General features: G+C 35.4%; 2 pseudogenes; both read right to left on the reverse strand.

Moving 5' to 3' along the window:
- Positions 1–506: 506 nt before the first annotated feature.
- Positions 507–6,093, reverse strand: LOC143574427 (DNA repair protein UVH3-like; annotated as a pseudogene).
- Positions 6,094–10,504: 4,411 nt separating this feature from the next.
- Positions 10,505–12,028, reverse strand: LOC143574431 (RING-H2 finger protein ATL46 pseudogene; annotated as a pseudogene).
- Positions 12,029–15,165: the final 3,137 nt, after the last annotated feature.

Genomic DNA, 15,165 nt, shown 5'->3' on the forward strand with positions numbered 1-15,165 from the left:
ATGTAATTTTAATTTAATTGTATTAACAATATATGATCAATTTGTTAACTGTATTTCACTTAATGGTCAAAGTTCAAAATTTTCAACAATTACCCGTGTAATACACGGGTCTCAAACTAGTATTAATAATATAGAACAAATGGGAAGGTTAACGTACAAATGAAATTCACGTACTAAACGTAAGAATTAAGTAGAGTAATTATATATACAAGTAGGGTTACTATGTAATTACATCATAGAGTAATTATCATAGAGTAATTACATAATTACTCTACTTGTATTTATAATTACTCTACTTGATTCTCACATTTAGCGCGTTAATTTCATTTATATTTGATCCAAACCTATATAACAAATATACTATATTCGTTTAAATAAACCTATCAGATATACAAACTAAACTAGTTAAAAATACAAGTCACTATTATTACATTCTAAAGTTCAAACCAAGTTTAAACCCTTGGGTTTGAAGAAACATGATAACTCAAAAAGCCCTTGAACCCAAGTCATGCCATCTTTCGCTTTCTCCTCAAGTTAGGCATAGCAGAAAAGTAACTAACAGGCCTAATCCCTTCATCATCCTCTTCATTGTTTTGACCTTGACCCACCGCTAACCCGGTTGCATCATCTTGGCTAGGTAATGCTTCCGCATCCCCTGACCCTCTGCGGTCAGAGTCTGGTTCATTCAACGGTTCAATTGAAGAGCTGCAACTAGGTCCTCCTGACTCCTTGTTTTCCTCTTCTTCTTCCAAGCAAAACCCACCCCCCATTTGAAGGTACTCTTTTGATAATTCCGCCTCCGGGTCATCTTCGTCATTTTGACACCAATCTTTACCCACATCCGCCACATCAGCATCGACGACACCGGTCTCCAAACTAGTGTCAAGCGTCACCTCATGATCTTGTGTTGTAGGTTCATCGGTTTCAGAGTCTTCATTGTATGTGGATATCACTGACTTTTTAACACGTTTTGACTGATAATAACAGCAAGTTAATCAGAAAGTGATAAAAGACATATAACTGTTTATTTCTGAATTTAAAGCGTGTGTTTACCTTCCGTGGTCCGAGTTTATGTTCATCATGCACTTGTTGCACATGGTCACTCTGGTTTTCTTCATCAGAACTTGTTCCAGAAAGTTCGAGATTATTCTTCTTTTTTCTTCTTCCTCTTCCAACTGATTTACCAGTTCCTTTAACACTTGAACCTCTTTTGGTCTTTTTACTTTCTCTCATGAACAGACAATTCTGACTTTTCTATATCATTATTATCTTCTGCATGCTTAACTTTCTTTCTCTTGTTCCCATTGGATGCATTTGCCTGCTCGTTGTAATCCATTAACTCTGAGCTTTTACTCCCTGCCATTCCTTTCACTGCTTTGCTTATCCTCTTGCTACGAATTTTAGCAAACCTCTCGTTAAAAGTGTAAAACGCTTCCAGTCGCAATTGAGTCTGCACAAAACAAATGGTCAAAACCAGACATTTTTCCTGAACTTTTTAAATTAATTAAAAATTAGGATGATGAAGATGGAGCACCTCATGTTTGTTGTACTCCTTTAGAACAGGTCGTAGTAACTCATCCGCCTTCTGTGAACCCCAACCAAACTTCTCAAAACACAATCTTTATAAAAACAAAGATCAACAAACATTAGAAACAGAGTAACTAAGTTACACTATGTACGAAAATATTTAATAAAAAACGCTCACTTGCGAAGAACAAATAGATCTGGCTTTCCCCATGAAAAAGGTTCTGTTGACTTGTCTACTTGTGGAGACGCGTATGCAGAAACCACTGCATCACTTGGAAACGTAGAAGGAATATGCCAGTTTTTGCTCACATTTCTCTGTATATAAAATATATTCAAACTGAGATCAAAGATGAAGAAATCGTTATAAAAATAATGATACGAACGAGAAACAAATTTATTTTACATGTGTGTCCATGAAAATTTGCTTCAGGTCATCAACACTGGCATTTGACCCTCTTTTCCTTGTATTTGACGAGTCAACTTTACCAAGGATACTTGGATCGGGAGGTTCTATCCACACACGAAATTTTTGAAACCCGTCTTCCTCGGGAAAAGCATTTATTACTTCTACTGCATTCACAATGCCAATTCCACTACACGATATTGCATAATAATCAGATAACCCAAAAAATATTTTGTTTCAAAACAAAATAAAACAAATGACAAAGATTGTCTTACCTGATACCTTCAGTGTAATCACTCCCCAAAAGCATTGCCATACGGATTAACTTTTCTCTCGTTAAGCCAAGCTCCTTTTCAATGTCCTAAAACCATATTAATATGCAACAGATACAATAAGATTCAACTATATATAAATTCTACAAAAATACACTAGTTATATTTGATGCATACCTTCATAAAGTATGTTTCTACATATTTTCTATCATCAAATATGTTTTTGTAAACACTTCGTGCCCCAAACAACAACACATCAGAGTCATCCGTGACAACTCCATCAACAAGCTTTTCAAGTTCCATGTATGCACATTGAGCTTCCGCTTCCATTGGAGCAATGATATATGGCAATCCAAACATTTGAAGAAGCTCCTGAAACATATATAAACAGAAATTAACTTCTTTTCTATTAGCATTTGTATCATGTGGGCTCTAAAGATGCTAAAAGACTGCTTGTGCTTACCTGGCATTCGGTAAACATATCACCACTTACAGACTCTGCATTCCGTTCAAGCCTTCTTTGTTCATCACCAAGATCGATGCTTTCCTTGTTTAAATTTGCCATTTCTTCCTCTATATTAGCCTTAGCGATTTCAACCTGTTCATCGCTCAGATCATTGATAACAAATCTGTTGGCATCTTCTTGTATTTGCACATGAGCTGCATTACTGTCGCGTTCCTCTGCAACCTTCTGCACGATATCAGATTCGGATTGTGACTTGTTAGAAGAAGTTCCTTTAGGTTCTAGTGGCTCGGAAACATGGTCAACCATCTGGTCTTTAACCTCACTTTGCTGAGGCCCAGTGAGATTATCATGTGAACTAGAAATATGGGTTCGAGTACTAGATATATTATCAGAACTTGTGATAATGTCAGCCTTCTCTCCAAGGTTATCTTCACTAACTCTTTCTTCTTCAGTTGTTTCCACATGTCTCTCTCCTTGAGAATTATGATCATCGTTTGCAGCTTTAACTAAATCATGGTGGTGCATTTGATCGCTTTGATACAAAGTTTCCATCTGTACTTTCATTAAATCTGGATCATTTAAAGTAGTTGCATCCACATCAACAGATGATTTGTTTGGAAGAGCAATCTCTGAGGATAATCTTGGAGTATCAATATCTTTACACGCTTCAGGTGCAGATGATGCATCGGTATCTTTCTGGTGCCTCGCATCATCCATACTTCGTCTAATTGCTTCCTGAAAATCCATTTCTTCCAGCAAATCACCTTTTGAAGCAGGCTCCGTTTGCTCTAACTCATGTGCAGAGCCCAAATCAGGATTATTATAAGAAGGTCCTTCTTCCCATTCCACTTCACTTTCATCGCCTTTAACTTCTCCCGGCATTCCGTCTTCCCATTCACAATCTGAAAGGTTAATAACGGGCTGCTTCTCAGATAACGTATCATGAGGAGTCACTAACTGAACAAATATATCATCATCACTGTCTGCAAATTGCTTCTCATTATCATCATCAAATGAAACCTCTATCGATGTTCCATTAACAGGAGTAGATTCCTGATTTGTTTTAACACTGTCTGCAAACTGCTTCTCAATGTCATCAAATGACACCTCTATCGATGTTCCGTTAAGTGGGGTAGACACCTGATTTGTTTTGGTGGAGAAACCGAATCGATCCTGATATGAAGTCTCAGAAAGCTTGGAGTTGGAGCTTTCAGGAAGTTTATTCGAATCAATCTTATTCTTTTCAATCTCTTTCATTAGATCCAGGTTCCTTTGTAGGTCACGAGTCATACGAATTCCCATAGCTCTCACCTTGCTGACTCGTACACGTCCCCTTTCATCTCTGTATGTCTCAACATCTTCAGTAAATGCCTTTTTTGGCCCATTTATGATAGACTCAACTGCTCCGTTTGACTTGGTGGTTGACCCGACACTAGAACCAATAGATGATAGCCTTGTTGCTATCTGGCTTTGCATGTTGCTGGTTGTCTCAACTCCAGCAGATGTAAGGGATCTACACAGTGAAGCTTGTTACTAAACAAGTGAACCACAAGGGGCGCTGTAAAAGTGTAAATTATTAACTGAATACATACTGTCTGTCTCCGGTAAAAGAAGTTGAAAAGATAAACTCTCTATTTGCTTCAGATGCTATCCGTGAAGTCTGGACCCCACCAACTCCCCTTCCACCAGCTACTTTCTGCACTTCATTAATCTCCCTACGAAAGGCGACTGTTTTAAGATAAGCCTCTATTTGCAGTTCAGAAAACTTTTCAGGGGCCTACAAGCACAGAAACATGTAACACAGAAGATCTTGCAAGGGCAATAAACATTTAGTCACCACGTTAAAAAAAATAAATACCTTCTTGACTTTTTGATACTTTTGCCGATTCTCTGCCATCAACCGTTCTCTCATCTATAACAAAAACGTATATTAAAATACATCAATCAACGAAAGTTGTTGAAACTCACAAAAGACATGATGGATGTTAATATGTGTACTTACTTGCACTAGAAGATCAAGTTGCATAGACGGTGGTAAAGAAGCTAAAACAGCAGGATCAATCTTTCCTTCTAGTGTTGGCTGAATAATTGATTAGATAGGAGATACGTTAAAAACCAATAAACCACCAAAAACATTATAAGTGCATTCTTCTGTAGTTTTCATGAGCTAAGTGTTCATCACAAGAGTAACATATCGACTGTACTTCAATATGAAGGACATGTCAAGCTCTGTCCATCTACATACCGCTATATCTTCTAATCAAAATACTTTAAAAATAAAAATAAAAAAACCTTTGTAATTAGTAGCACCTAACATTTTCACGTGTTCGCCTAACACATATTCTAACTTTTTCCTTTACTTAAGTTAGAAAAAAAAAAATACACATTTACTTACAAATTCACATAAGTAGTGAGCTGTAAAATTGTTATTCAGCTGCTCAGACTACAAATAACTTCACTCATTAAAGACCTACATATCTTATAACCTTAACTAAGATAACTTACAAGTAGCATCTCTTCATCATCTTCTTCATCGTCATCTTCCGCAAGATCTCCAGCACCAGACGTAGACGCCTCACCCATAAAACCTTCACCTTCCTCCGCCTCAATCGACGCTGCCAACCTTTAAAACAAAACTCACATCATCCGAATCCATTCCACAACAAATATCAATACAAAAAACGATAACTGTTCATAGCTCTTACATTGCATCTAAAGCTTCTTGATCCAAAACCTTACCATCCGGCGGATTCGCTTTCGCACTACTCCCAGAACAATCATCATTATCCATCACCACCGTTTTACCCTTATCCCGGTTACTCTTCCGCTGATTCTCCAAATCATTCGCCAACTCTTTCAACCTCATCGCCTTAAGCTATACAATAACATTAACTTCTCATTACTTAAAAATCCCTAATTTAATAGTGTAAATTATAAACAAACTACTGACATGATTAAGCAGCAACTTTTCAGCGGTTTTCCGAATCTTGGCTTGCGCATTCTCGCGCTGGCGCCTACGCGCAATCACCGTCCTCCTTGTTTCTCCTTGTTTCGGAAAACCATGGGCGTGGCGCCATCGAAAACAAACACGGGTTTTGTCCGTAAAAACAGCAGCTTGCAAATTCGACGAAAGAACCCTAGAATATGAGCGTTTCTCACCATTTCTCCTTGTTCATCATGCATCGCCTTCATAAACTGTACCATCCATATGCTGGCATCTGTAAAACAAATTCAATACCATTTCAACATATACTAATTGAGCTGGAAATAACTAAATTGAATAACTAATAATGGTTGACGTGTTTTTATTAATATTAAAGAATATGAATTGTTGTACCGATTGCGAGTCGTTTGCCGGCGAGGGTTTCGACGGAGACACGGCGGCCGACAGGAGATAGCAGGTCCCACAGACCGTGGACGCCCATGGTGTGTTGTTGTCTGATTTAGGTTAACAGTTCTGTTAATTGTTGCCGCCAATTTTTGTGAATTTGGGGGTAAAAGTGGGTGGACTATTGAAAGCTGAAACGACACCGTCATACACCTTTACGGTTTATATTGGCTTTAGAGTTTGTCGGGCGTATCCAGGAAACTATCATGTCGGTTACGTCTAGACAGTCGTTGTGTCATCACAAGAGCAGAATTCTCAGACAAAAAACACGGTGTGACGAAAACTCTAGTGGACTCGGTATTCGAACCAAGAACCTCACAAGATCTAGCTCAAACCATTTATTCTTATAATCACAAAAAATAACATAAGTAGAGATTGAACTTGTGTTTCCACTAGAGTACTTAAAAATATGCCACACCTAGGGATTGAAACCCTTGTGTAAATGATGTCACCAAAAAAGATTTGTGTTTACAAAAATATAGACTAACTAATCGAGTTTGGGATATGGTCAATATATTTCACATAACTGAATATATGGGTCATATTTTAGCTTATCAATTTCAACATACCATGTCGACAAGATTTTTACCTCTATTAATTCCTCTATGATATTTGTGACGTCTGTAATCTATGAAAGAGGTTTACGCCTAAAACTTAGTTTTAGCATATAGGTATTTTTAGCTTTTTGATAAAAATGAATAAATCATTCATGTTCAGCTCCTTTAAGCTCGTGCCTTAAGATCAAGTGTAGTTGAATGTGGCTAGTTAACTAAAAAAAAGTATCGTCATGTTACAATCACATAGACAGTGGGACATTAACTAATTAATCCATAAATCATGTGTATTGGAAGGGCTTTAGCTAGCAAGTAGGGGTGTTAATCGGGTCAACCCGATCGGCTTTCGGGTTAATCGGGTCGGGTTAGTCGGGTTTTCCTTAAATAATATCTAACCCGCAACCCGACCCTATTAAGGTTTGGGTTAGTCGGGTTTGGGTTATTCGGGTTTCGGGTTTGTCGGGTTGGGTTAATCGGGTTAACCATGTTACTTTATAATTTTAAGTTGTTTTATGTGTTTGTAACTTGTAGGTTGCAAAATTTCTCATTCCACTTAATTTTCAATTTCTTTTACAAGCAATTATCTTATAATTTCCAATATAAACCTGTAAATGAACCGAACGAACATGAACAAAGGCGTCCGTATTCTTTCATTTAACTTTTAACGAACACAAACACTTAATCAAACAAATATTTGTGTTCATGATCATTCATTTAAAATCTAAACGAAGAATTTACGAACATAAATGAACATAATCAAACGAAGATAAACGAACATGAAGGAACATATATGTACATACATTAACAAACACAGACATACATTAACAAACATAAATGAACGCATTTAAATAAACACAAACAAACAACTATAAAACATATTAGGGTGATATAATTACTAAATGCAAATAATATTTAATAATTTTTTATTAATATGCAAACGAACATGAACGAACGTAAACAAACTTAAATGAACGATCATAAACAAACATTCACAAACATAGATGAACGAGTGAATATGTGTTCATGCTCGTTCGTTTATTTAAATGAACACAACATAAATGAAACATTATTGTCTTTATAGTGCTTATTTCACCTTTTAATCATTGTATATAAAGTTAAGTATCGCCACTAATCGAGTTATTCGGGCTAACCCGAAACCCGACTTTTTCCCAAAAATGAACCCGAAACCCGACCCTATTAACAATTCGGGTTATTCGGGTTGACCCGAATAACCCGATTAATACTTTTTGACCCGATTTAACCCGACCCGGATTTGCTTATTTGGGTTCGAGTCAGGTCGGATTAATCAAGTTCGGGTATCTTGGACACCCCTACTAGCAAGTTAGCCATCTTAACTATTTTGGAAACCCTGCCCCTTTTAGCCGATGGGTGATGTCCACCATACAATACTTGGTCTAAACGTGTCTAATTGAGATTACCACCATTCATTATTGCTTTGAGCCCAATTCGTTTGTTTGTGGAAGGATTATTTGATAGTGGGCTGGGCTACCTATTCAATTCCACCATACCAAATTACCAATTGTGTTCCACAAATGTGGATTCCCATTTACTTATTTAGTGGTTTGGTTTGTATGATATTAAAGTTATCTTCGTGTTATTTATGTATGCATTGCAAGCTTACAAGTTTATGACCTGTCTCTTCTCCTATTCACATAACCAATAAGGCTAGTAAGACCTCTTGAGCCGATACGGCTGATAGGACCTCTTGAGCCGATATGACCGGTATAAATCATTTTATATTATTATTACACGAGAACGTCTACCCCCCCCCCCCCTCATATTAAGATAAAAAATTAGTTCTAAACTTATAAATCTGATTGTATTTTATTAACCACACAATTATGCGTTCTCTGTTCCAAATTCAAGCCATTTTTCCTTTTAAATTATCCAAACCATCATTTCTACATTAATGGCATCAATAACAATCTATTCCAACGTCAATGAAGAATTGCCCTCCCAAAGAGGGTGTTATTTCCGGATGCCATGCCGGTGCTGGTCTAAGGGATTATCACCGTTAAAGGAGTGGTCGCAGCTTGTTGCCATTCCCAAATTGAAAACGTTTATCCATCAATTTAGCATGCAACGTTTTAGGCACGGTAAATTCCAATATGATCCAACGAGTTATATGCTAAATTTTGACGAAGGTATAGGGTATTTGGAAGATGATGATCAGTCCGTTCCAAATTTCTCCATGAGGTACTTGGTGATTATGGTCCCCCATTCGATGGATTCAGACGATGATATTCAACATGTGTTCACCAACCAACTAGGCAAGAATTGATGGCTTTCGCAGGCGCCAAAAGGATTATTAGAATTGAATTTTGTACATTATGTATAAATCCTATATTGTCGATACAAAATGTTTTACAAGCCATAACTAGAAGGATCCACGGCCTGTTGATAACCCGCAACCAACATAGCTTTTCCTATCGATATGGGCATCAAATGTTATCAATTACATAGTTTGTTCATTGAACGTGTCGCCTGTAGAGTCGTTGAAGCGAATGTAAAATTCTTTTTCTTCCTGTTATTGTTTTTGTATGCCACATTCTTAGACTTTTGTTGTTGGTTCTACAGTTTCACTTAAGACGAGTTTCTACGAATGTAAAATTATAAGACGAGTTGAAACAACTTGCATCAAGTAAGTTAGGTTCGGACTCGAAGTTAAATGGCAATAAAGCATATTACATATACATATACATATACATATACATATAATATAAACGAAGACATAAAATCCTACGTGTCGTGATGTGGTCGCTCCCCTTTTTTTAAAGTCATCAGATTTGCTTGATTTATAAATGAAGGTTTCTCATGCATTTGACCCGAATTCATAGGTATGGGTTTTACCAAACCCATATATTCCTTAAATAGGTTATGACATCTCATTAAATTAAAAATTATTCTCACCAAATTATTTATGTAAAAATCATATAAAATAGGATATAATAAAAAATAATATCTTATTTATTTTAAAAAAGATATATATATTATTTAAATTAAAAAACTAATTTGATAGTAAAAAAAAATAAACGGGTCTTGGGTCTCATCAAATCATAAGTATATTATTAACTTTCATAAATATTATTTATAATTAAAAGGACAATTTCATAGTAAAAAAAATAAACAGGTCTTGGGTCTCATCAAAACCATATAGCTTTTAAACCGGGTTATAACATCTCATTTATTTATAAAACAATTTATTATTAAACCATAAGTATATTATTAACTTTCATACAATAAAAAAATGTAAATTAAAAAAATAAATAAATATTAGAAAGTTCATACCCAAAAGTCCAAAACAAGGTCACATTAACATAAAGAACAGTTTAAATGACCCACACCATCCCCGCCATGACCAATTTTGGAATCATGAAAAAAGCAATAAATCATACTTTCCTTCATATGAAAGAAAAAAAGATTCTTCATGATGCTCAGGCTTGCCTCCATGGATTACACACACCTCTATACAAAAATATGGCTTAAAAAGAGGCAGTAGAAACAACCAAACTACCAAAGACATGATAAAAAAGTAAAAGAGAATTTGAGATTGCAATTGCAAAAGCAAAAGCAAAAGATAAAGCAAAGTTTGCTCCTCCATTACCCTTAAATTATTCTCTTAAACAGTCATAATCTTAATCATCAAGACACTATAGTTTTACATATGTTTCTTCTTGAACTCTTTAACAAAAAACAAAAAAACAAAAAAAAAGTTTGGTTTTTTATTATCACTATCAGTTGTTAATATGTAAGCCATAATACTATAAAGTTTCAATCTTTAGCAGTAATAAGCCTCTGAAGTTCTTGCTTCAGAACCCATTAATAATCACAAGACTATACAAGAAACACACAAAGTTTGAATCTTTAAAATAATGTATTATTTCATTTAAAGTATTGATCAGGGTTTGCACATATAAGCCACTCAACTACAAAGTTATCATTTTGAAAGCAGGAAACCGCATATTATTGCTCTATACCGATAAAACTCTCTTTTGTAACAAATTCTTGAACAATTAGAATCACCATTTCATGCCAAAACGACGAGATAGCATTATTATATAGAGGGACTAATCAGTAAGAAAAATTATCATAAATAACATGAAAAAGAACCAAACTCTTTCATGTACCTTGCCTTCTGCTCATCCAAGGTAATTTCATGTCAACCGAAGATGGATTATGAATCTGATCCTCTGAAGCACCCGTAAACTTCCCCTTTTTTGACCATAACCAAATTTTTGAAACTGAATAACTATCAGTTTTCGCACTAATACTGATCTTTTTTTCCCTCCATATCATCATTAACTTTTAAACTTTCATCCCCTTCTTCGATCTTTCCTTCCAAACGGTTTCTTTTATTGTTTAACGCCAGCTTGAGGCGCGTATTACCAACCACATACTCGTATGAACCCATTGAATAACACCTTCTTGCATCCAGCTTTCTACTACTAGTCTCCCCTGTTTCCTTTTCACCTTCGGTTAATCTTCTAAACTTACCAAGCCTAACCATATAAACACCTTTTTCAGCAATCATCTGTTCATGTTCAACAATCTTTTGTCCATCATCCTCATTTTCTTCCCTCATATCATCAAACTCAAAAATCGGATTATCTAACGAAATCCCAGGGTTAAAAAGGGTATTTCTGCAAAGGGGACACGTCGAATTCGACTGAAGCCATGTATCTATACAACTTATATGAAAAGCATGGCTGCAAGTGGGAAGCAATCTTAACTCATCCGACTCAACAAACTCGGACAAACAAACCGCACAGTCAAATGACCCTTTTGCCCCCACAATCTCCTTGTACATGAAAACCGGCAACGAGTCGATAAACACTTGATCTAAACCGGAATCATGTAAATGAAACAGCTGTTGAAGCTGTCTTTGGAGCGTATCCGAGACGGGACCGGTTGGATACCGACTAGGTCGAGTGAAATTCGACGACGAGTGGTACTTATTCAATACTCTCACAAGCAAATGGAGCAAAGCAGATATGAAAAACAAGACAGCTAATATTATGATGATGAAAAGAACTGCAGGACTGATCTTAATACCTGAAGATGATGAAGGGTTTGCTGTATTATGAACAGTAACACTAAATGGAGGTGAAAATGATGAACCAGAAACAGATGATTGTTGGAACTTTAAACCATCATGTTTCAACCAAGACTTTTTTATATGGGTATGACTAGAAACCAATCTTTCTTCTCTAAAGATCATATTTTTAACATATAAAATCTTATAACACTAAAAATCTTGTCTTTTTATCTCAAGAACAAGAACCCAACTCAGTAATGATAAACCCTTAATCTAATATCCCAAGAACACAATGTGTAATGAAAAGAAATGAAATTTGTGAAACACCTTGAAATCTTGAAGATGTTGGGCTTCTGGTTTAATGGCTGAAACCCTAGAATTTCGGATTAAGAATGATGAGAATTAGTTATATCCTTTAATAGGAGAGGGTAAAGTTAAAGATGAGTGATTAAGAAATCTATAAGATGTTGATTTGTAGGTAAAGAAAGAAAGGTTTATTTTATATATTGAAGAAGTAAAGCAAAGGAGGATCCAAAGGTGGCAGTCACAGTGACACTATTAAAACATGACTCCAATTCCAATTGATGAGAAAGGTATTGAGTGAGAGATGATGCCACGTGAATGATGGGAGAGTGACGAGAATCATGTGATACGTGTGGTTTAATTTTTTATTTTATTATTTGACGTAATGCGCCGTGTCTCAGTCGGAAGGCTTTGGATGCAACTTGCGTTTAAAAACTTGTTGGTTCACGAGATACGATAATTAACTCCAAGTATCGCATTTTGATACGTTAGACTCAATTGTTCTCTAGTAATTTAGTTAGTTTCAATTTTTGTGTTTATTATTTATTTATTTATTCATATATTTATTTGCTATTGTCTTTAGGTCCAACACATGAGGACGATGGTTGAGGATTGGGGAACGTTATGGTCTAAGGTTTGAAACTTGGCTTAATGGGATAGAGGTGCACAGATCAGGTTTTTTCAAATATCCGGTTCCGGGTATGGAACCCGGTTCGGGTGTGACCAGGTATTGGAAATTCGGTTATTGGCAATACCCGGGTCGGGTTCGAGTCATGGTATTGTCTCTAAAAATCATACTATATGCATATGGTTCGGGTATTCTAACACCTGGTATTTGAATACCTTATTTATGGGTATTGAAAAACCTTATTTTCAAGATTTTTTCGGGCTTTTTTTCCGGGTATTTTTCGGGTATAGATTGGATTTTTTAAGATGTTGCACTTTTTAGGGGTATTTTCGGGTATTTTTCATGTATTTTTCGGGTTTTTTTGGGTATAGATCGGGTATTTGAAAACCCGATATCGGGTGTTGAAAAAACCCAGTTTTGGGTATGAAACCGGTTCTGATTTTCAGGTATTACCAAGTATAAATCAGGTCCGATTATGGGTACGGGTTTTGGTACTGAAATGCATACCCTATCTCTACCCTACGGTATAGGGTTGTGTACATGTTCGGATATTAAAAACCCGAATATAAAAAAACCTATTTCGGGTATTTTCGGGTCCGGTTCATAGTTCAGGGTTTTTTTTGCACCTCTACAATGGGGTTTTCCCCGCAATGGTGGGTGAAATCCTTGATTATGTTTATGTGTGATCAGTTAAGCATGTAGTGTCAAAATCAGTATAAACGATTGATATCCCGTTTTAAGAAAACTCACATAGTCATTTTTTGTAATTCCAAACGTTAATAAAAAAAGTTAAAATTAGTTTTGTAGATGAGGTTTACCTGCTATTTTTTATATTAATAAATAAGCATGCGAGTGTGGAGCTAACACAATTGATAGAGTTATTTGTCTTAACTTTAAATAAAATATCTCAAGTTTAAGTCTAAACAAATATGTAATTGAAATTCATTGATATAAAATAAAGTATGGATAACGTTTGCCGCTAAAAAAAGTTAGTTAAATAAACGAGATAATCAGTTATTTATATTTAATTTTATTTATATTGTTATTTCTGTTATTATGTTATATTGTTTGAAAATAACGACTCTAATAAATTAAGAGGTGAAGGATTGTATGGGTTTATCCGATTGATTTTTATAAATGTGTCATTACATACTATTAAATATTTTAGGTTGGAGTTAGTTTAAGGATCACACAAAACTAAATTCATATGTAAACCCACACGGCCACACCTAATTTCGTAGTCATGTGGTAGCAACAACTGAATTAATTGTTTATAACCGAAATCGATTAATTATGAAACTTTAAAACCTGATGCAAAGTTTAGGTTCGTTTCAACCTTAAAAAGAAAACAATGATGTGTGTAGCAACTTGTAGTTGTAACTTGCAAATAGCGGACATGTGCATTTATTTGAAGGATGAATCATGTGAACGTACGAATGCTTTTTGAGTTAAGATCGACAAGCACCATTAGCTACCCATTTAATATTATTAGGTAGAAACTTTGATGGCATTTTAAGATTACTTATCAAACCAGCAATAAGCACGTGGCAAATAGCCAAATAGTAGGAGCATATCATTTTGATTACTTAGACATGCCTCACGGTCACAATTAAAGTTAACTTTTTATAACCTTAATAGTGATTTCTAAAGCTTTGTACCTTGAATTGTATGGTATAAAGGAATGTTACTTAGGCCGGGTGTGTGCGTGCGCTAAACGGGCGTTTAGAGATGAGGTGGCGCACCCATAATGCCAGCCAGGGGTGGCTCGTGGGACAGCGAAAACAAGTTAGGGCTTTAGGCCCACACTCAATTAAGACCTTCAAATAAAAAAAAACATTATATATAAATATATTATAACGGGTATAATAAACTCAAAGTAATGTATTGGTATAGTGGTAGGTTTGGTTGTTACTATAAGTATATGTTATGAGTTCAAAATTTGTAATAATCAGTTTTTTTGTCTTTTCAATTGTTATGAAAAGGCCCCAAAATCTTGTTTCGATTTAGACATTCACATTCATTGAGCCGACCCTGATGCCGGCTATAATGAGCCACAATGTTATCGGTTTTAGTAAACACAATAACCTGTGTTATGGCATGAGAAAGGTGGTGCCACCTATCTCAACCAACTATAATTAGTTTGTTAATTCATAAAACCCTAATCAATCCGTTAGTTAAAACTCAACTGCCTAGGTGTCAATGACATGACGTTTTAACTAACACAATCAAAACAACTGGCCTTAGTATTTTAACTGTCTCTGTCACTCTGCGTAATTCATTTTTCTGATAATATGATTCATGTATATATGTATGTGTATGTCGTGTGGTGTAGTGTTGGGTTTAAATTAGGATTACTAATCTTCAATAGCTATTATAAACTATTTTATTCACTAATCAATAAACGAATACGGTATTAAACTTTATTTGATTTATTTTGAACGATAAAACCCACACACATCCTAAATTAGATAATTGTGGTTAATTCGTCCATTCGTCTTAGTTGAATAGTTGAATAGTTGATGCTTAAAGTTGAATGATTAGCAATAAACTAATCTATCAGTTATCATT

This window comes from Bidens hawaiensis, unplaced genomic scaffold, assembly GCF_021521415.1.
Source record: "Bidens hawaiensis isolate Kalapana, Puna unplaced genomic scaffold, B.hawaiensis_p1.1 tig00026908_1, whole genome shotgun sequence".
Taxonomy (NCBI): Eukaryota; Viridiplantae; Streptophyta; class Magnoliopsida; order Asterales; family Asteraceae; genus Bidens; species Bidens hawaiensis.